The sequence below is a fragment of the Carcharodon carcharias genome, chromosome 21 (genome assembly GCF_017639515.1).
Source record: "Carcharodon carcharias isolate sCarCar2 chromosome 21, sCarCar2.pri, whole genome shotgun sequence".
NCBI classification, from domain to species: domain Eukaryota; kingdom Metazoa; phylum Chordata; class Chondrichthyes; order Lamniformes; family Lamnidae; genus Carcharodon; species Carcharodon carcharias.
In genome coordinates, this window is record NC_054487.1 from 78,443,838 (window position 1) to 78,465,361 (window position 21,524).

Here is a 21,524-nt window from a genome sequence, read left to right on the forward strand (position 1 = left end):
GATGAAAAGTGGTTGATACACAATGCAAAGGAAACTTGAACTGTATGGGGAGAGAAAGAGAAAGCAAAGAAGGGGGGCATGAAGGAGAGTGGGGGGTGGTGGAAATCATTTAATTCATCTGCATTAAAGACAGTAAAAATTTCTACAGAACACAAATCAAAACATCAATTCTTTATTGGCCTTATGAAAAAAAATCAATTTAAGGCAGTTTTCAACCATAGTGGCTCAGTATCAGTAATTCTGCATTACACAAATCGACAGTAGTTGTACCCTGTGATCTATTACAGGAAGGGGACACTTACTCCCACAAAGGTGTACACAACTGGAGAACATTTATCTTCAGTTTCCTGACTAAAGGATCTCATTTCACAATTGAATTAGCGCATAAAAATCACCAACAGCAAGAAACTTAATAGGCATTTTTCATATAAATTTCTGTATTTAAAAGAAATAAAAAGCTGGAAAACTTGGAAGGCAATTTAAAGTACAACCTGATCATCAGTTAAATCCTTCAAAAAAAAAACATACCTTTAAAATGAGTTTAAGTGATCTTTCTCGGCTGTATTTTTCCACTGATCATCTGTCAGTACTTATGTCCTCAGTCAGCTAAAACCTGTTAGGCTAACAAATTGTCAAATTTCAACAACCAAATTCACAATTTTATATAGCACAGAAGGAGGCCACATGGCCCATCATGTCTGCACTGGCTCTATAAATGAGCATTATGACCTAATGCTCTTGCACTGCCTTTTTCCCCCGTACCTGTGCACATTAGGCTCTTGAATGCTTCGATTGAACCTGCCTCCCCCATACTTCCAAGCAGCACATTACAGGCCCGAACTCCTTGTTGCAAGACAAAGTTTTTTCTCACGCCACATCTGCTTCTCTTGCGAATCACTTTAAAATCTGTGCCCTCTCGTTCTCGATCCTTAAGCAAAGTGATAGCCTCCTCCTTTGCTTATCCAACATCTCTCAGCCATAACGGCACAGAAGACCATTTTCTCTCTCATTCTCAACATGGGAAATTTGCTGTCAACATTCTCCCTCTGTTCAAATCACGAGCAGCTCTGGCATGCTCCACCTGCAGAAACCCATCTAGGTTAGAGAAAGAAACTGAGTCGACAAGTTCAATCTGTTCAGAGAGTGAGAAACTCGGAAGCTGATCCCCCTTGTTTTTTTGTTTAAATTTGGTTCAGGGTGGGGGAGGAACACTCCCCTATGATCTGCCCTAGCAGGTGATGCTCTCAGGCTACCACCAAGTCCACTCCCATCCATTTCTAGGATGCAGGATTCTGGCAGAAATTTTGCTACAGTGTTATCGAGGTTATAAACATCGTCTCCTGGAGCATTCTTCATTTTGACATTAAACTGTGGCCAAGTCACCTGTGCGACTCATTTCAATATTGAAATTGTTACAATTGTGAGGTTAAGATGATTATATTTTGGGACTGTAGCTTTAAATTTAGGGTAATGGAGAGGGTCATGTGATAAAAGCAAAATACTGCGGACGCTGGAAATCTGAAATCTAGAACAAAAACAAAAATACCTGGAAAAACTCAGCAGGTCTGAGCATCTGCTGAGAGGGATACAGCTGAGGTTTCGAGTCCGTGTGACCCTTCATCAGAACTAAGACACATAGAAATGAGATGAAATATAAGCTGGTAGAGGTGGGTGGGTGGGACAGGTAGAGCTCAACAGGGGGCCAGTGATAGGTGGAGGCCAAGAAGAGACTGCTAAATATGTCATAGACAAAATGGTATTGACAAAGGTGATATTATCTAAAGGATGTGCTAATCATGTGATCTGTTCTGCAGCTCACCAGCAGCAAGCCTGGGTGGTTTGCTCATTAGAGTTCAAAGGCTCAGACTGTTTTACTGGGAAAAGGTGCAAGGCATTGGCATTTAGAGATAATGGCAGTCATTTGAGTTCTTATTGAATAGCCCAAGTCTCCCAAAGTCCCAGAAAGGTGTTGTAGGCATCAAGTTGTAAACAATTATGCTGTAAACTGTCCATTTACTTCCAAGATGGAAGGAAGTTGGAAGGAGTTAATTTAGCACTGCTACCCAGATACATGTCTATTATTTTTCACATTGTTACGGGGGGAAAAAAAGACGGCAGAAGAAGCCATTTTTGAGATCAGGTTACGGGTTTCCCAACCAAAAAAAAAACAATGAACATCGCTAACAAAAGTCCTGTGTAGTCAGCAGAGAGAAGAAACTACTTGGCTTTGCGAGCTGCCTCAGCCAGAGGGGGACAATGAAGAGACATCCTGCAGCCGTCTAAGGGTTCCAGGTGATTTGTCCTAGCATGGCTGGGAGAAAAGAAAAATCATTGCAACAGACTTCACTACCGGGAGTGGATTTAAGAAGCAGAAAGCCGTGGAACGCTCTTGGAGATAGTAACTCAAAAGTTAATACTCAGCAAAATGGAGGAACCCATTGAAAGCTGTAATCAACTGTGAACTGCAATTCCATGCAATGGGCAAATGCGTGATAAGTATAAAAACAGGGTGCTCCTCTTTAGTTTAAAAATTATGTTTAGACAATAATGTTAGGCAAAGTTTAAAGTGTGAAAAATTTGAACTTCTGATTAACAGTCTTTTTATAGAGGTGATAGCAAAAGTGCTTCCTCAATTGTGCACGAGGGTTATTTTGACTTCGATGGTGTGAAATGAGTGTAGAATGGGTGACAGCAAGTCAGCATCCAGTTTTACATTCCTCCTTATGCTCATTCCATTGAAGTCAAGGGTGATGAGGGAGGCAGGGGAAGAAATGCAAAGCATGCTGCTCTGTTATCATTCATTTTACACCATTAAGGTCAAGTTCCATCCCATGTGTGCAAGACAAAAATGGATTTAAACTCATAAGGAGCAATTTTAACCCAGCTCACTGGGATCGGGTGTAGTCAATTTTACCCCATGTCCAATTTTACTCATTGCTAATTTTTACCCTTCAGTGAAGTCAAGGTGTGAAACCAGTATTGCATCCAATCCTGTCAGTTTCCCAGCTGGTGGGAAATGTTAGAATTGTCCGCATTGGGAATCTCTTTGACAAAAGAATTAAATGTATCAAGAACAACCTTTCTTTTTTAAAAAAAGTGATTAGGGTCTGGAAACGAAGTGTCCAAGAGCGTGGAGGAGGAAGAGTCAATTTCAGTTTTTAAAAGGGAATTGGGTGAGCACCTCAAATGCTAAAAAGGCTTGCAGGGAATGGGTGGGGAAGCAAGACCATCCCAATTGCTCTGGCAGAGAGCTGGCACTGACACAAACTGAATGGTCTCCTTCTGCACTGACGTTTTTTTTTATTCTTTCACAGGTTGTGGGCATCACTGGCTATTTTGTAAGCACACGCACGCATGGTGGGAGTAGGGATTGTCCATTCCCCTAAAAAGTAGGCTGCTTGAATTTGTAAGGTTTCTCAAAACCATTACTTTTTATTTACAGCAAGTGTTTACACGGTTGGAGCTCTAAGAGTGGAGCTTCTCCTTCCAGATCGCGTGATCCGACATTACACCAGCATCACGTAGTCTTCTGATGTGAACCCTTCACCCTACATTCCAGCACCTTCACCCCCCCTCCTCCCCACCCCCAAGTCATTAACCTTATTCTATTTAAATCCTCCTACAGCAGCTAGGCCAGCATTTGTTGCCCATCCCTAATTGCCCCAGAGAAGGGGGTGGTGAGCTGCCTTCACCAATTCTATGAGTTCCTTACTTGGCAAGTGAGCTGGGGGCTCCACCCGCAAGAACACCCACACATGTCTATTTGTAACAACAAAGACAAAATTTCAGCCTGTTACACATTCACACCACCTGCCTTGTAGCAATGTTTCGCTTTGTCATCCTCAGGAGAGGAAGTGGATATTACTTCCACAGTGCAACACAAGCAGCTCGCCTTTCATTGTGCAATGCTACATGTAACTGCATCCTCAAGTTCCACACCCTCCTCCCCAGGAAGGCATTGTGGGACACCAAACGATATCCACTTTCACCTGGACATGAATGAAGCCATTTCTTTAACCCTTGTTCTGTTATCAGTTCTGTCACTTGTACCATTGAAGGAATGGGTGCACATCATCAGTGGGTAGATCATCCCTCTTTCTACAGTCTAACGAAAGACAGGTCGTAAAGTGAAGATTGGAGGCGGATAACACAGCCTGCCCAGATAAAACCTGTGATAAACTGGTATGAGATGTGGATTTTATCAAGTCACGTTAACAGCCTTCCCAGCTCAATGAAGAAAACAAATCCCCTCTACTTGTCGTTTTAACTGATGTAAAAGCTCCCCCCACCCTTCACGATTTCCCCCTCACCCCGATTCCCAGAATGAAGAACTGCAACTACCAGGATAGATTGGAGAGTTAGGGACAGCTTTCCTTAGAGAAAAAGGCAGCTGATAGGAGGTATTCAAGATCCTGAGGGTTATGGACAGGATAAATGGTGAGAAACTGTTGCCACTCAAGAGACCAAGAATTGGAGAGGCACAGATTCAAAATGATTGGCAAAAGAAGTAAATATAAGGAAATAAGGGGGGGGGGGGGGGGGGGGGGGGGGGGGGGGTGGGGAGTCTTTTCACCCAGAGGGTGGTTGGAGTCTGGAACAAATTATCTGAAAAGGGTGGAGGAAGCAGAGATAAAAACAAAAAAACTGCGGATGCTGGAAATCCAAAACAAAAACAGAATTACCTGGAAAAACTCAGCAGGTCTGGGAGGAAGCAGGTTCGATCGAGGTATCCAAAAAAGGGAGTCGGATTGCTACCTGAAAAAGAGCGAATGTGCAAGATTAGAGGGAATGGGGGGGGTGTTCTGTTGAAGGGTCATGAGGACTGGAAACGTCAACTCTTTTCTTCTCCGCCGATGCTGCTGAGTTTTTCCAGGTAATTCTGATTTTGTTTTTTTTTTTGGGGGGGGGGGAGGGAGTGGGACTAGGTGGAAGGCTCTTTCAGAGAGCCAGCACAGACTGGATGGACCGAATGGCCTTCCCGCTGCGCCGTGACTACATCTTCAGCCCAGAACGCGCGAGGAGGAGCATCAGCCACACCAGGAAGCAAACTGAGCTCGGTCAGACCGTAAAACCCGGTGCTTTATCCCCCCCCCCCCCCCGCCGCAGCCACCCACCCTCCCATGAATGGGCTCTAGAAACCTAACTAACGCTGAAAGCACCAATCGCGCTGTGCCCTTTTCCTTCAAATGTCACCCCGCTCTCTCTCTCTCTCTCTCTCTAAAAAGAAAATGGCTTATGGACTAACTTACCCAGATAAGGATTGCAAAACTCACGTTTAACACTTAGTCGCATTGATTCAATTGCTGGAGACCCGCATCAAATCCGCTCCTGGACAAAAGCCTCAATAGTTTCCGGGCTCCTTACCTGCGGAGTTTTTTTTTTGGTGTTGGTGGTGGTGGTGGAGGAGGAGGGGAGGTGGGGGGGGGGTTTGGGTTTTTTTTTGCTGCTCTGTCTATAGGCGGCTTTCCAGCCAACACATTTGGCACAATCTCCTGCCTTTGTCAGTTCGTTGGGGGTTTCCTGAACCGCTCTCCTCCTTTCCACTGACGAAATAAAGTCAAGCGGCTGCAGCCTACAGTCTCTTCCAACCCCGTGTCGTCAGCACAGGAGGGAGGAGGAGTCTCTTGCTCAGAACCATTTACACTCCAGCCTCTCACACAGATTAAACACACTGTTTAATCACCACCACCACCACCACCACCACCCCTCCCCCCCCCCCCCAACACCGGGTGCTAACTCAGCTTGGCCAGAGCCCAGATAACACTTCATTGCTGAGATTACAGGCGATTTTTAAAACGTGAGAAAATGAAGGCTGAATGAATGAATCAGCAGAATTTCTCAGACGCCCTCATCTTTGGTCTGTGCCTAAAGCCCTCCCCTCTCCCCACCCCCCCCCCCCCCCCCCCCCCAAGGAAAATATTCCAAATCACCGACTATGTTTCTTGTGTATTGCATTTCTAGCCCATGGGAAAACTAATGGGTCCACATTTAACCCCCGTGCGAGTGGATGAGTTGCGAACTTGCATTTATATAGCGCTTTTCACATCACCGGGTTGTCGCGGTGCGTTTACAGCCGCTGGCGTGGCTTTGAAGGGCAGTCACCGTTGTACGTAAGAAACACGGCAGCCAGTGTGGCACAGGTAGCCAGCTCCCACAACCAGCAATGGGATAATGACCGGGTAATCTACAACCAGCAATGGGATAATGACCGGGTAATCTACAACCAGCAATGGGATAATGACCGGGTAATCTACAACCAGCAATAGGATAATGACCGGGTAATCTCTTTTCATGATGTTGGCCGAGGGGTAAATATTGACCCGGACACCGGTGAGATCTCCCCTGCTCTTCCTCAGAATGGTGCCGCGGGGTCTTTTACACCCACCTGAGAAGGCGGATGGTTCTCCAGAGGTTTTGGATGTCCAAGAAGCATCATCACAATCCTGCAACTGCTTCATGATGAAATGACTGCAACTGTCTCGAGTGGGAGATCTGAAACAGATGTCTTGAAAATCCGGCGTGGGACCAAGCAAGGCTGTGTGATAGCCATCGTAAAGTCAGAGGGTTGTACAGTACAGAGAGTGGTGAATCTATGGAATTCATTGCCACAGAAGGCTGTGGAGGCCAGGTCATTGAGTGTATTTAAGACCGAGATAGATAGGTTCTTGATTGGTGAGGGGATCAAAGGTTACGGGAAGAAGACGGGAGAATGGGGTTGAGAAACTTATCAGCCATGATTGAATGGCGGAGCAGACTCGATGGGCTGAATGGCCTAATTCCTGCTCCAATGTCTTATGGTCTAAACAGGATTCGTGTCCATGCCACCATCAAGCCCCTATCTATTCTAATCCCATTTTCCAGCATTTGGCTCATAGCCCTGTGTGCGATGGCATTTCAAGCGCTCATCTAAATACTTCTTAAATGTTGTGAGGGGTCCTGCCCCTCAGGCAGTGTGTTCCAGATTCCAACCACCCTCTGGGTGAAAAAAAACTTTTCCTCAACTCCCCTCTAAACCTCCTGCCCCTTATCTTAAATCTATGCCCCACTGGTTATTGACCCTCCACTAAGGAGAAAAGTTTCTTCCTATCTACCCTATCTACGCCCCACATAATTTTGTATACCTCAATCAGGTCCCCCCTCAGCCTTCTCTGCTCTGAGGAAAACAACCCTAGCCTATGCAGTCTCTCTTCATAGCTGAAACACTCCAGCCCAGGCAACATCCTGGTGAATGTCCTCTGCACCCTCTCCAGTGTAATGACATCCTTTCTATTGAGTGGTGACCAGAACTGCACATCGTATTCCAGCTGTGGCCTAACTAGGGTTTTATACAGTTCCAATGTAACCTCCCTACTCTTATATTCTATGCCTAGGCTAATAAATGCAAGAATCTCATTTGCCTTCTTAACCACCTTATCTACCTGTGCTGCTACCTTCAAGGATCAATGGACATGTATACCAAGGTCCCTCTGATCCTCTGTACTTCCTAGGGTCCGACCATTCATTGTGTATTCCCTTGCCATGTTAGTCCTCCCAAAATGCATCACCCCACACTTCTCAGGATTAAATTCCATTTGTCACTGCTCTGCCCATTTTACCAGCCTATCTATTACCATCCTGTAATCTAAGGCTTTCCTCCTCATTATAGAACCTTGGTTAGGCCACACTCGGAATATTGCAAGCAATTCTGGTCACCACATTACCAGAAGGATATGGAGGCATTGGAGAGGGTGCAGAGGAGGTTTACCAGGATGCTGCCTGGTCTGGAGATTATTAGCAATGAGGAAAGGTTGGAGAAACTCGGATTGTTCTCACTAGAGCGAGGGAGATTGAGGGCGACTTGATAGAAGTTTACAAAATTATGAGTGGCATGGATAGAGTAGATGGTCAAAAGCTTTTTCCCAGGGTGGAAGAGTCAATTACTAGGGGACGTAGATTTAAGGTGAGAGGAGAAAACTATAGAGGAGATGTGCGGGGCAAGTTTTTTACGCAGATGGTAGTGAGTGTCTGGAATTCGCTGCCAGAGGAGGTGGTGGAAGCAGATACGATAGTGGTGTTTAAGAGGCAGCTTGACAAATACATGAATACGATGGGAATAGAGGGATATGGACCCCGGAAGTGCAAAATGTTTTAGTTGACGGGCAATATGATCAGTGCAGGCTTGGAAGGCCGAAGGGCCTGTTCCTGTGCTGTACTTTTCTTTGTTCTTTGTTCTATTTACAACACCACTAATTTTCGTGTCATCTGCAAACCTACTGATCATATCTCCTATATTCACGTCTAAATCATTAAGGTACACTACAAACAGCAAGGGTCCCGGTACCGATCCCTGTGGTACACCACTTGTCACAGGCTTCCAATTGCAAAAACAACCTTCAACCATCACCCTCTGCCTCCTGTCATTAAACTCATTTTCAATCCAATTTGCCAAATTGCCCTGGATCCCGTGGGCTGTTACCTTCTTGACCATTTATCCATGTAGGGCCTTGTCAAAAGCCTTACTGAAGTCCATGTAGACTACATCCACTGCACTACCCTCATACACACAACCGGTCACCTCCTCAAAAAATTCAATTAAATTTGTTGGACATGATCTCCCCCTGACAAAGCCATGCTGACTATCCCTGATTAATCCTTGTTTCTCCAAGTGGAGATTAATCCTGTCCCTCAGAATTTTTTCCAATAGTTTCCCTACCACTGATGTTAAACTCACTGGCCTGTAATTGCCTGGTTTATCCCTACTGTCTTTCTTGAATAATGGTACCACGTTCGCTGTCCTCCAGTCCAATGGCACCTCTCCTATGGCCAGAGAGGATTTGAAGATTAGTGTCAGAGCCCCTGCAATCCCCTCCCTTGCCTCACATATCAGCCTGAGATACAGCTCACCTGGGCCTGAAGATTTATTCCGTTTTAAGCCTGCTAAAACTGCTAATAGCTCCTCCCTTTCAATGCTAATTTGTTCAAGTATATCCCAGTCCCCCTCCCTGATTTCTACACCTACATCAGCCTTCTCTATACTATACTATTTGCAATCATAAAGTCTTACAATAGATTACCTAGATACATTTTAAATGTGACTGAGGATGCACTATTTCAGAGTGTACAGGCACTGGCCCTAGCATTATGTACCTAATTCTTCCAAAAACATCCTGACTCTCAGCACATTGACTTCAAAATCCTCACGCTTGTGTGCAAATCACTCCACGGCCTCAGTCCTTCCCACATCCCAGTGCTCGACCACCTGCATTGGCTGCTGGTTCATCAATGTCCTGAGTTTAAAATTCTCACCCTCATGTTCAAATCCCTCCGTAGCCTTTCCACTCCCTATCTCTGCAACTGCAACCTGCTCTACAACATTCCATGACTCTGCATTCCTCCAAGTCTGGACCCTTGTCCATCTCTCTACTTCCTCCACCCTGTCATTGGCATCCCTGCTTTCAGCTGTCGAGGTCCAAAGTTCTGGAATTCCCTCCTAAACTTCTCTGTACCTCTAGCACACTCTTCCCCTTTAAAATATACCTTAAAACTTACCTCTTTGGCCAAACATTCAATCACCTATTCTTCTTTGGCTGAGTTCCAATTTCCACCTGATTATGCCCTCTATGGTGCCTGGGGACACCTGCTTATTGTAAAAGACACTCGATAAAGGCAAGTCGTTGTTGTGAAACATCTGCAAAGTGTACAAGTCCTGGGTTGCCGACCACAGTCACCCCTCTTCCAACTATGTTCCTCTCCCTCTTTTCTACTATGGTCAGTGGTCAAGTCTTAAGTTATCCGAAACTAGCTCCCCAAACCCAGCACCCCGCACCCTGCTCCACCTTGCTACTTCTCTCCACCTTAAAAAGATCATCCTCCGCCATTTCCGCCAACTCCAGCATGATGCCACCACCAAACACATCTTCCCTTCACCCCCCTTATCGGCATTCCATAGGGATCGCTCCCTCCGGGACACCCTGGTCCACTCCTCCATCACCCCTTACTCCTCAACCCCCTCCTATGGCACCACCCCATGCCCACGCAAAAGATGCAACACCTGCCCCTTCACTTCCTCTCTCCTCACCGTCCAAGGACCCAAACACTCCTTTCAAGTGAAGCAGCATTTCACTTGCATTTCCCCCAACTTAGTCTACTGCATTCGTTGCTCCCAATGTGGTCTCCTCTGCATTGGAGAGACCAAACGTAAACTGGGCGACCGCTTTGCAGAACACTTGCAGTCTGTCCGCAAGAATGACCCAAACCTCCCTGTCACTTGCCATTTTAACACTCCACCCCGCTCTCTTGCCCTATTGTCTGTCCTTGGCTTGCTGCATTGTTCCAGTGAAGCCCAACGCAAACTGGAGGAACAACACCTCATCTTCCGACTAGGGACTTTACAGCCTTCCGGACTGAATATTGAACTCAACAACTTTAGGTCGTGAGCTCCCTCCCTCATCCCCACCCCCTTTCTGTTTCCCCCTTCCTTTTTTTTTCCAATAAATTATAAAGATTTTCCTTTTCCCACCTATTTCCATTATATAAAAAAAAACCCCACTAGAGCTATACCTTGAGTGCCCTACCATCCATTCTTAATTAGCACATTCGTTTAGATAATATCACCAACTTTAACTTTAACACCTATGTGTTCTATTGTACTATTGTCGTTGACATCTTTTGATGATCTGCTTCTGTCACTGCTTGTTTGTCCCTACAACCACACCCCCCCCTCCACCTCTCTGTCTCTCTATCTCTCCGCCCCCCACACACACACCTTAAACCAGCTTATATTTCAACTATTTCTTGGACTCGAACTCAAGTTCTGTCGAAGGGTCATGAGGACTCGAAACGTCAACTCTTTTCTTCTCCGCCGATGCTGCCAGACCTGCTGAGTTTTTCCAGGTAATTCTGTTTTTGTTTTGGATTTCCAGCATCCGCAGTTTTTTTGTTTTTATTCCTTAAAACTTACCTCTTCTGCTGTAATCTTTGCCACCTCCCCCAGTTAACTTCTACCTCTACTTGAGTCTGACTCCAAAGAGAAATGCCTTGGAATTATACATGTTTATACAGCATGTTCTGTGTACAGAATTATTACTATTGAAAGCTCTTAGCAGTAATACCAGTCAACCAGTATAAGTGGTTTTATGCACTGTTTTGCAGCTGTGCATGTAGCTTGTACTCTATTAACTGCAATTTAAAAATATGATTATATTCCAGTGATTCTGCTGCAGATATCACAGCAGTTTTAGCGGTTAACATCAGAATGTTTCTTTTGTGTCAGTGACGACATGAGAATTGCCTCCCTAAATCTAAACCTCTCTCTCTCTCTCTCCTCCTTTAAGGCACTCCTTAAGACCTACCTCTTCACCTGTCCTAATTTTTAAAACATTCATTCATGGGATGTGGGCATCGCTGGCATGACCAGCATTTGTTGCCCATTTCTAACTGCCCTTGACAGCAGTTCAGAGTCAACCACATTGCTATGGGTCTGGAGTCACCTGTAGGCCAGACCAGGCAAAGCCTCCTTCCCTAAAGGACATTAGTGAACCAGTTGGGTTTTTATGACAATCGATGATAGTTTCATGGTTACCTTTACTGAGACTAGGTTTTGCCACGTTCCTGTATATTCTGAAATTAAAACCAATTTTCATATTTTAAAAGCTGACCACAAAAGGCTACAAAAATATGGCCGCTTGAGAATCACCTGACTTCTCGTGATTGAAACCAGTGCCTTCCCTCAAGAGGAACCTGCCAGACTGATGTTGCCACAATGCCTTTCCTCAAAATAAATCAAAAGGGTAATATCAATTGAATGGTTCTTTCAAATACAAAGACCACTGGCCGTCTCAAACACTCAAGGTGTGAAATCCAAAACACAGTATGTATAATTGGCCTAACCACCCACTTTATTTAAAAAAGGACTTTGAACTTGTACAAGTCACATCATGTGACAGCCATACTTTCTGTTTGCTTTTAAAAATAGTGGAAGCTGGTCTACAAGGTCCCACCGAAAGCCATCAAACCCATTGTAAGTCATGCGAGCAGCTGAGGTAATAAACAGCAATTCTTTGAAAGTGGGAGAATGACTCCTTCAACTTTTTCTAACTTCAAGTTCACCTGAGAACCAACATGCTGGAAATTCAGCTATAAGAAGCCTCACAGCTTCCTGAGAATCCTCTGCTTTACAAGACCTCCACTTCAACCAACGTATCTAAGAAACTACAGAGTTTGTGTGTTTTTTTTCTCTGCCCGTGATAGTATTTTTGTATGTAAGTGTCTGTTGTGTTTTGTGTGCTTTCTTACCCTCAGAGCGATTGTCCCAATTAAATAATTCCAGCAGCAAGCTTTTGGTGAACTATAAAATAAATAAAGTTGTTCATTATCAGACATTTACCCCGGATGTTTAAAATGTGTTTAACGTGAGATATCACGAAAAAAAAGACTAGATAAAGATGAAGGTAAAACAATATGGTTACAACTTATAATTATCTCAGTCTCTCAGTTGTAACCATATTGTTTTACCTTCAACTTTATCTAGTCTTTTTGTGTGTGATATCTCACTTTAAACACATTTTAAGCATCCGGTGTAAATGTCTGAAAATGAACAACTTTCTTTATTTTATAGTTCTTTATTTTATAGTTTTATTTTTATTTTTATAGTTTTATTTTTATTTTATAGTTTTTTGCTTTTAACTTTCTTTATTTTATAGTTCACCAAAAGCTTGCTGCTGGAATTATTTAATTGGGACCATCAAACAGAGGGTAAGAAAGCACACAAAACGCAACAGACATTTACATACAAAAATACCGATCATGGGCAGAGAAAAAAAAACACAAATTCTGTCCATGACACTTTTAATTCCCAATTTTTTTTTTAATTAATTGAATTTCACTAACCACTGTGGTGGGATTTGAACCCATGTCCCCAGAGCATTAGCTTAGGTCTTGCTAGGCTAGCAACATTACACTACACCACCATCATTATTTCCTTAACAAAAACAGAATTTTACCTGGAAAAACTCAGCAGGTCTGGCAGCATCAGCGGAGAAGAAAAGAGTTGACGTTTCGAGTCCTCATGACCCTTCGACAGAACTTGAGTTCGAGTTTTATGATTATTTCCTTACCTGGTTGTGTACCAATTATTTTCAACAATGCCCCTGTTAAGTGCCTTGGGGCATTTTACTTCTGGTTGACGTCCCACATTCTACCTTCCTTAAGCTTGAGGTCATCCAAAACTCTGCAGTCCGTGTCCTTACCACACTGTCCTGTTCACCCATCACCCCTGAGCTCCTTGACCGACACTGTCTCCGGTTCAAGCAAAGCCTTGATTTTAAAATTCTCATCCTTATTTTCAAATCCCTCCATGACCTTGGCCCTCCCTATCTCTGTTGCCTCCTCCAACTGTGCAACCTGTAAAGATATATGCGCTCGTCTAATTCTGGCAACATGAGCGCCCCTGATTTTAGTTGCTCCACCATTGGTGGACATACCTCCAGCTGCCTGAACACCTAAACTCTGGATTGTCTCCCTGAAATCTCTCCACCTCTCTCTCTCCTCCTTTAAAACCTACCTCTTTGCCCAAACTTTTGGTCATCTGCCCTAATATATCATCCTGCCTGACTATCAAATTTTCTTTAATCACACTCCTGATGAAGAGCTTTGGGATGGAAAGAATGAGCGAACTGAAAGAAGGAAGGATGAAGGAAAAAGAATGAATGGATGAAAAGAAGAAAGGAAGGGAGAAATAAAGGAAGGAAGGATGAGAGAAGGAAAGCAAGAAAAGTAGGTGCTTTTCATGCCAACGTAATGTCTCAAAGTGCTCTTAAAGGGCCTATATAAATACAAGTTAAAGTTGTTGTTCAATAATGCACAAAGCACATAAAAACATCTAAAACAAAGCAGATTTTATATTGTCGGCATTAGGCTTTTGAAAGATCACTTGCCGGTTTATAAGTGTTGATTCCAACCGCACAGCTCCTTTACTTCCTGGATACTGGGTGCACTGATAAGGCAAACAAGTCAGCAGCTGCTCCTTGAAGGATTAGGCTGACTGCCAGAGTCACGATGACAATGCAAAAAATCCACAGTGAACTCTAGCAAGCAAGCACAATCATTTCTGCGTGAGTGAACACTGAGAGTATGTTCGACCCTGAATCACCCCTGAGCATATAGCAAAAATATTTAGCATTTAACTGTCAGCCATGTCTCAGTTGGCTGCACTCTTGTCTCCAAATCAAAAGGTTCTTGGTTTGTGTCCTGCTCCAAAACTTGAGGGCAAAAATCCAGGCTGACATGCCAGTGCAATACACAGGGAATGCTACACTACCAGAGGTGCCACATTTTGGATGAGATGTTAAACTGAGGCCCTGTCTGTAAAAGATCCAATGGTGCTATTTTGAAGAACAGCAGGGGAGATAGCCCTGGTGCTCTGGGCAATATTTATCCCTCAATCAACATTACAAGAACAGATGATCAAGTTATTACCTCCTTGCTGTTTGTGGCAGTTTGCTAAGCACGAAATTGGCTACTGGGCGTCTTGCATTGCAACAGTGACTACGTTTCAAAAAGTACTTCACTGGCTGTAAAACACTTTGAGATGTCCGGAGGTCAACAAAGATGCTATATAAATGGAAGTTTTTTTTAAATATTTTTTCCTCAAGTGAATTATGTCCTGAATATTATGTCCAGCGGGAGGGTTGGAAGTGTGCATGAGGTCAGTGGGCGGAAGAGGCACTTGCGAGGCTTTGATGACATCTGCCTGCCACATGTAGGAGGAAGCTTCACCTGTCCGGTCTCTTGTTCACGCCCTTTGCCAGGCTCAAGCCCCAAAAGAAGTGCCAACATTCACCCTTGGAAAGGTTGGGGGTGCCTCCATTGCTCAGTGTGTGTGCCAGCTACCACTGATATCCCGAATCTAGGCTGGAACGGGAAACACCAACTCCCTGGCATTCCCCCACCCGGTGGTGGTTCTGACTCTTGTTAGGTGATGCAAAAACAGTGGAGACCAGAAGTAAACAGCAGCTTGAATTTATAAAGCGGCCTCAATGTAGAAAAACATCCCGCGTTGCTTCGCAGCAGCGATATCAAACAAAGTTTGACACCGTGACGCATAGGGTGCCCAAAAGCTTGCTCAGAAGGGCGGGGGTCTTAAGGGTTGTCTTGAAGAAAGAGAGAGAAGCAGAGGGTTTTAGAGGGGGAATTCCAGAGCTAAGGGCCTAGGCAGCCGAGGGTATGACCACCAATAATGGAGCAAAGGAAATCAGGGGTGTGCAAGAGTCCAGAACTGAGGGGGAGTAAAGATTTGAGAGGGGAGGTAGGGCTGGGGAGAGAGGGATGGGAGACGCCATTTCAGAATCTGGAAGATATTTAAATCGAGGTGTTGCCAGATTGGGAGCCAAAATTCGGGCTTTACCGCCCACCAGCCAGCGGTTTCCTGAGGGGTTCTATTGGGCTCCTGCTGAAGCTCTGTTGTAAGGCAAGTGCCCGAACCCAATTTCGTGCCCTAAGACTGCAAATTGATTTTCACATCAATAACAAGAGGTGCAGGTCAGTAGGTATCTGGTCAAAATCAATGTCAAAAACAGCATTACCTGGAAAAACTCAGCAGGTCTGGCAGCATCGGCGGAGAAGAAAAGAGTTGACGTTTCGAGTCCTCATGACCCTTCAACAGAACTGATTGAATATTAGGAAAAGGGTGGTAGTTTCCCCTTTCCTAATATTCAATCAGTTCTGATGAAGGGTCATATCAGACTCAAAATCTTGCTCTGTTTCTCCGCAGATGCTGCCAGACCTGCTGAGTTCCTCCAGCATTTTCTTTTTTATGCCCTAAAGCACTCTTTGGTTGGCTCTTCACTGCCACTCGGTTGCCAGCGACGCCCACATCCCATGGAAGAATTTTTAAAAAACGAATGAACTGCTAAAATTTGAGGAAGCACAGAAGCCAATTTACGCATAGCAAGATCCCATGAACAGCAGAGAGATCAATGGCCCATATTTTGACATTGCCACAGGTGATTGCAAATAAATAGAAATTGGAAGATTTTTTTTCCTCAGTTATACCTAGTTCCAGGAAAGAAGTCCTTGCTGTTACATACACATTGTTAATCCACAATAAACACAGTTAATTAGAGGATGTGGGTGCTTGAATATGTTGGACGAACGAGCCACTATCTTTCTAATTCTTACCCATCACCCACCTAACGAAAGCAATGTCCCTTACTGACATACACTCCAAGAATATTAACCTCCTCTAACATATTAATCAGGTGTCTGTTCTTCAGGAATGAAACCAGATGGACCAACCAGCATCGACCTAGGCACCAGAAACAACAACGGCAAACTCAGCCCTGTCGACCCTGCAAAGTCCTCCTTACTAACATCTGGGGGCTAGTGCCAAAATTGGGAGAGCTGTCTCACAGACTAGTCAAGCAACAGCCTGACATAGTCATCCTCATGGAATCATATCTTACAGATAATGTCCCAGACACCACCATCACCATCCCTGAGTATATCCTGTCCCACCAGCAGGACAGACCCAGCAGAGGTGGTGGCACAATGGTATACAGTTTGGAGGGAGTTGCTCTGGAAGTCCTCAACATCGCCTCTGGACCCCATGAAGTCTCATGGCATCAGGTCAATCATGGGCAAGGAAACCTCCTGCTGATTACCATGTACCGCCCTCCCTCAGCTGATGAATCAGTGCTCCTCCATGTTGAACATCACTTGGAGGAAGCTCTGAGGGTGGCAAGGGCACAGAATGTACTCACAGAACGTATTAGTGGGGAGCTTCAATGTCCATCACCAAGAGTGGCTCGGTAGCACCACCACAGACCAAGGTGGCTGAGTCCTAAAGGACATAACTGCTAGACTGGGTCTGCAGCAGTTGGTGAGGGAACCAACAAGAGGGAAAAACATACTTGGCCTCATCCTCACCAACCTGCCTGCCACAGATGTATCTGTCCATGACAGTATCAGTAGGAGTGACCATGGTGCACTCGTTGTGGAGATGAAGTCCCGCTTTAACATTAAGGATACCCTCCATCATGGTGTGTGGTACTACCACTGTACTAAACAGATCTAGCAACTCAAAAGTGGGCATCCATGAGGCACTGTGGGCCATCAGCAGCAGCAGAATTGCACTCGAACACAATCTGTACCCTTATGGCCCAGCATATCCCCCACTCTACCATTACCATCAAGCCAGGGGATCAACTCTGGTTCAATGAAGAGTGCAGGAGGGCATGCCAGGAGCAGCACCAGGCATACCTAAAAATGAGGTGTCAACCTGGTGAAGCTATAACACAGGACTACGTGCCAAACAGCATAAGCAGCAAGTGATAGACAAAGCAAAGCAATGTTATAAACAACAGATCAGATCTAAGCTCTGCAGTCCTGCCAGATGCAGTCGTAAATGGTGATGGACAATTGAAAAAATCACTGGAGGAGGAGGCTCCACAAATATCCCCCTCCTCAATGATGGGGGAGCCCAGCGCATCAGTGCTGAAGATAAGGCTGAAGCATTTGCTACAATCTTCAGCCACAAGTGTAGAGTGGATGATCCACCTTGGCCTCCTCTGGATGTCCCCAGCATCACGGATGCCAGTCGTCAGCCAATTCAATTCACTCCACGTGAAACATCTGAGGGCACTGGATACTGCAATGGCTATGGGCCCTGACAATATTCCAGCAACAGTACTGAAGACATGTGCTCCAGAACTTGCCGCGTCCCTAGCCAAGCTGTTCTAGTACAGTTACAACACTGGCATCTACCCGGCTATGTCCTGTACACAAAAAGCAGAACAAATCCAACCCGGCCAGTTACAGCTCCATCAGTCTACTCTTCATAATTAGTAAAGTAATGGAAGGGGTCACCAACAGTACAATCAAGCAGCACTTGCTTAGCAATAACCTGCTCGCTGACGCCCAGTTTGGGCTCTGCCAGGGCCACCTAGCTCCTGACCCCATTACAGCCTAGGTTCAAGCATGGACAAAGAGCTGAACTCCAGAGGAGAGGTGAGAGTGACTACCCTTGACATCAAGGCCACATTTAACTGAGTGTGGCATCAAGGAGCCCTAGCAAAATTGGAGTCAATGGGAATCAGGGGGAAAACACTCCTCTGGATGGAGTCATACCTAGCACAAAGGAAGATGGTTGTGGTTATTAGAAGTCAGTCATCTCAGCTCCAGGACATAACTGCAGGAGTTCCTCAGGGTAGTGTCCTAGGCCCAACCATCTTTAGCTGTTTCTTCAATGACCTTCCTTCCATCATAAGGTCAGAAGTGGGGATTTTCGCTGATGGTTGTACAATATTCAGCACCATTCACGACTCCTCAATACTGAAGCAGCCCACGTCCAAATGCAGCAAGACCTGGACAATATCCAGGCTTGGGCTGACAAGTGGTAAGTAACATTCGTGCCAGGCAATGACCATCCCCAACAAGAGAGAATCTAACCATTAACCCTTGACGTTTGATGGCATTACCATCATTGAATCCCCCACTGTCAACATCCTGGGAGTTACCATTGACCGGAAACTGAACTGGACTAGCCATATAAATACTGTGGCTACAAGAGCAGGTCAGAGGCTAGGAATCATGCAGCGAGGAACTCACCTCCTGACTCCACAAACTGTCCATCATCTACAAGTTATAAGTCAGGAACATTATGGAACACTCCTCACTTGCCTGGATGAGTGCAGTTCCCACAACGTTCAAGAAGCTTGACACCGCCCAGGACAAAGCAGCCCGCTTGATTGGCACCACATCCACAAACATTCACTCCCTCCACCACCGACGCACTGTAGCAGCAGTGTGTACACAAGATGCACTGCCAAGATTCCTTTGACAGCACCTTCCAAAATCATGACTACTACCACCTAGAAGGACATTAGCAGCAGATAGATGGGAACACCACCACCTGGAAGTTCTCCTCCAAGTCACTCATTGCCCTGACTTGAAAATATATCGCTGTTCCTTCACTGTCGCTAGGTCAAAATCCTGGAAGCCCCTCCCTAACAGCACTGTGGGTTTACCCAAACCACATGGACTGCAGTGGTTCAAGAAGGCAGCTCTCCACCACCTTCAAGGGCAACTAGGGATGGGCAATAAATGCTGGCCCAGCCAGCGAAGCCCACATTCCCTGAATGAATTTTTTAAAAAGTCAGATTCTAGTTACTCAAAAATGATGAACATTACAGCTGAACCTGGTCATCAGCACAAGAATCGGCCAGTCAGCCTGTTCTGCCATTCAATTTGATCATAGCTGATCTGTACTTCAACCCATTTATACACCTTTGCTCTATATCCCATACAAACGTCCAAACAAAAATCTATCAATCTCTGTCTTGAAATCTCCAATTGTCCTCATCATCCACCACCTTCTGGGGGAGCAAGTTCCAGATTCCCACTATCCTTCAGAGTGAAAAACACCTCCTTGATTTCACATTTAAAAATTCCCAAGCTCTAACTTTAAACCTATGGTCTCTTGAAAGTAGTTTCTCTCTATCTACCCTAACAAATCTCTTAATTATTTTATCTTGTACGCACGCACATACAATTCCAACAGGGATCAATAGATATGACTAAGATGTAAGGATGCTGGCTAATTTTCATCCCCATAGACCGGGTTGCCATGGCACCAGCTTTCCTGGCTCAACACAAACCCATAATTACTCCTGGTCTATACTGGCTCAGTTCGTTGTTCAACTAGAGTAATCATGGGTTAAGTCAACTGTTTGTGACATGTAAAACAAAAACAGAATTACCTGGAAAAACTCAGCAGGTCTGGCAGCATCGGCGGAGAAGAGTACAGTTGACATTTCGAGTCCTCATGACCCTTCAACAGAACTTTGTTTTTATCTTTATGTTTGTGACATGTAACCGGACTAAAAACCTCTAGATCTTAGATACCTAACCCTGACCATCAACCACTGTTTCAACACGAGGGCATCATTCAGTCATGTAAAGATCATTGAACTGTGCCGAAGGACAATAAAATGAAAGCAAAATACTGCAGATGCTGTAGATCTGAAATAAAAAGAGTAAGTGCTGGGAAAACTCAGCAGGAGCTGGAACAGCTCCAAAGATGAGCCATATTAGACTCGAAACATTAACTCTGTTTCTCTCGCCACAGCTGCTGCCGGACCTGCTGAGTTTGTCCAGCACTTTCTGTTTTTGTATTGAAGAGCATTCTGAATCTTACCAGCTTGGTCCAGCTCCAAAGACATATAAAGATTTGAGGAGTTCCTTGACCGCACCAAGAAAGCAGTGTTGGCAGAGCTTCAAGGAGGTTTGGAAAGATAACAACAGACTAACCACAAAGGAAGATGGAGGTCAGTCATCTCAGTTCCAGTACACTATGACCCATGATTATTGGGTAACATTTCTTTGCTGCCATTTGCACTCCTTTACAAGTTTTCTTCTCTCGCACATTTTTTTTGTCATCGTCAATGAGTCTAAGTAGGGTTGCCAACCCTCCAGGATTGACCTGGAGACTCCAGAAATTAAAGATTAATCTCCACAACGTAGCTGAGAGTGAAACCCTGGAGAAAGAAACACCCACAGGAGCATTAAAAAGTTTATGTGCGTTTTTTTTTTTCATTTTCTTTGAGCAATTCTGTTTATTGGTTATAAAATACAGATTGTGGAAGAGAAAAGGCTGTTTCACTGACACTCAAAAATCATCCAATTGGCTAACGAACAGTCTGCTTCCCTACTGGCGTGGGAAGGCAGGGCACCATGAGGATGGACATGTTGGACAACCAATTACAGGAGAGTAGGGGCAGGGCAGCTGGAAGTAGAGGATCATGTGATGAAACCTTCAGGAATATGGCCAGCCAGAGCTGGCAATCCTGGTCTTGTGCCTCGAGAAGCAGCACCCCTGCCTCAAAAGGCAGAATGCTCTAGGTTTGAATCCCGCTTCAGGATTGCTGGCCCCAGAAGAACCCAGTACTGGTGTAGAGAAGCCAATGTGTATCGGTGCTGGGCTCCCGCCTGCATAAACAGGGAGCATTAATGGCAAGAAGGGCATCTGGTTGTAAAACCACCCAACAAATCCAAAGATGATGGTTGATATGTGTGGAGATAGGGGAAGGTGATCAGCTAGCATTGTAGTGACCCCATGTAACATGGGGAAGCCAGGAAAGAAGAGTTTGCAACCGTAATGGGAACTGATCCATCAATAAGTGTGTGAATTGTTTTTAGTTTTTGACATACCTGAACTTTTAAGACCATGACTGGGTTGTTCTGGATATAGGTGGGACTTTTGACTTCAACTCATCCTTCTTACCTTAGCTGAGAGTGATGGTCATTCCAATCCCTTTGCTTGTAGCATTGTTAATGTTCTGGAGTTTCCGCAGCTGGTGTTGTACATTTTATATCTTGGAGCTATGTAGAGTCGACACTAATTTCTATGCAAGTAGGAACTTCATTTACATGAACTTTATACAACACTTTGAAATGTCTACTCCATGCTTCGGTTCTGGCTCCAGCTCTATCAAAGGCTTTGTTTACTTTTTTTCTAAGTCCACACCTAGGCTTAATCAATCAAGGGCATA

At 44.8% G+C, this 21,524-nt stretch overlaps 1 protein-coding gene across 9 annotated transcripts in view; it reads right to left on the bottom strand.

Annotated features, from left to right (window-relative positions):
• Positions 1-14,001, bottom strand: part of LOC121293012 (thioredoxin reductase 1, cytoplasmic-like) — a 46,432-nt gene extending 32,431 nt beyond the window's left edge. Inside the window, exons 1-2 of one of the 9 annotated variants that reach the window (XM_041215573.1) lie at positions 9,529-9,544; positions 529-621 (exon numbers count right to left, since the gene is read on the bottom strand). The gene's annotated coding sequence lies outside the window, so the exon portion shown is untranslated. Of the gene's footprint in view, positions 1-528; positions 622-762; positions 1,050-5,249; positions 5,411-9,528; positions 9,545-13,913 lie in introns of those variants that run through there. The other 8 variants (XM_041215568.1, XM_041215570.1, XM_041215571.1 and 5 more) reach the window with 8 other exon arrangements.
• Positions 14,002-21,524: the final 7,523 nt, after the last annotated feature.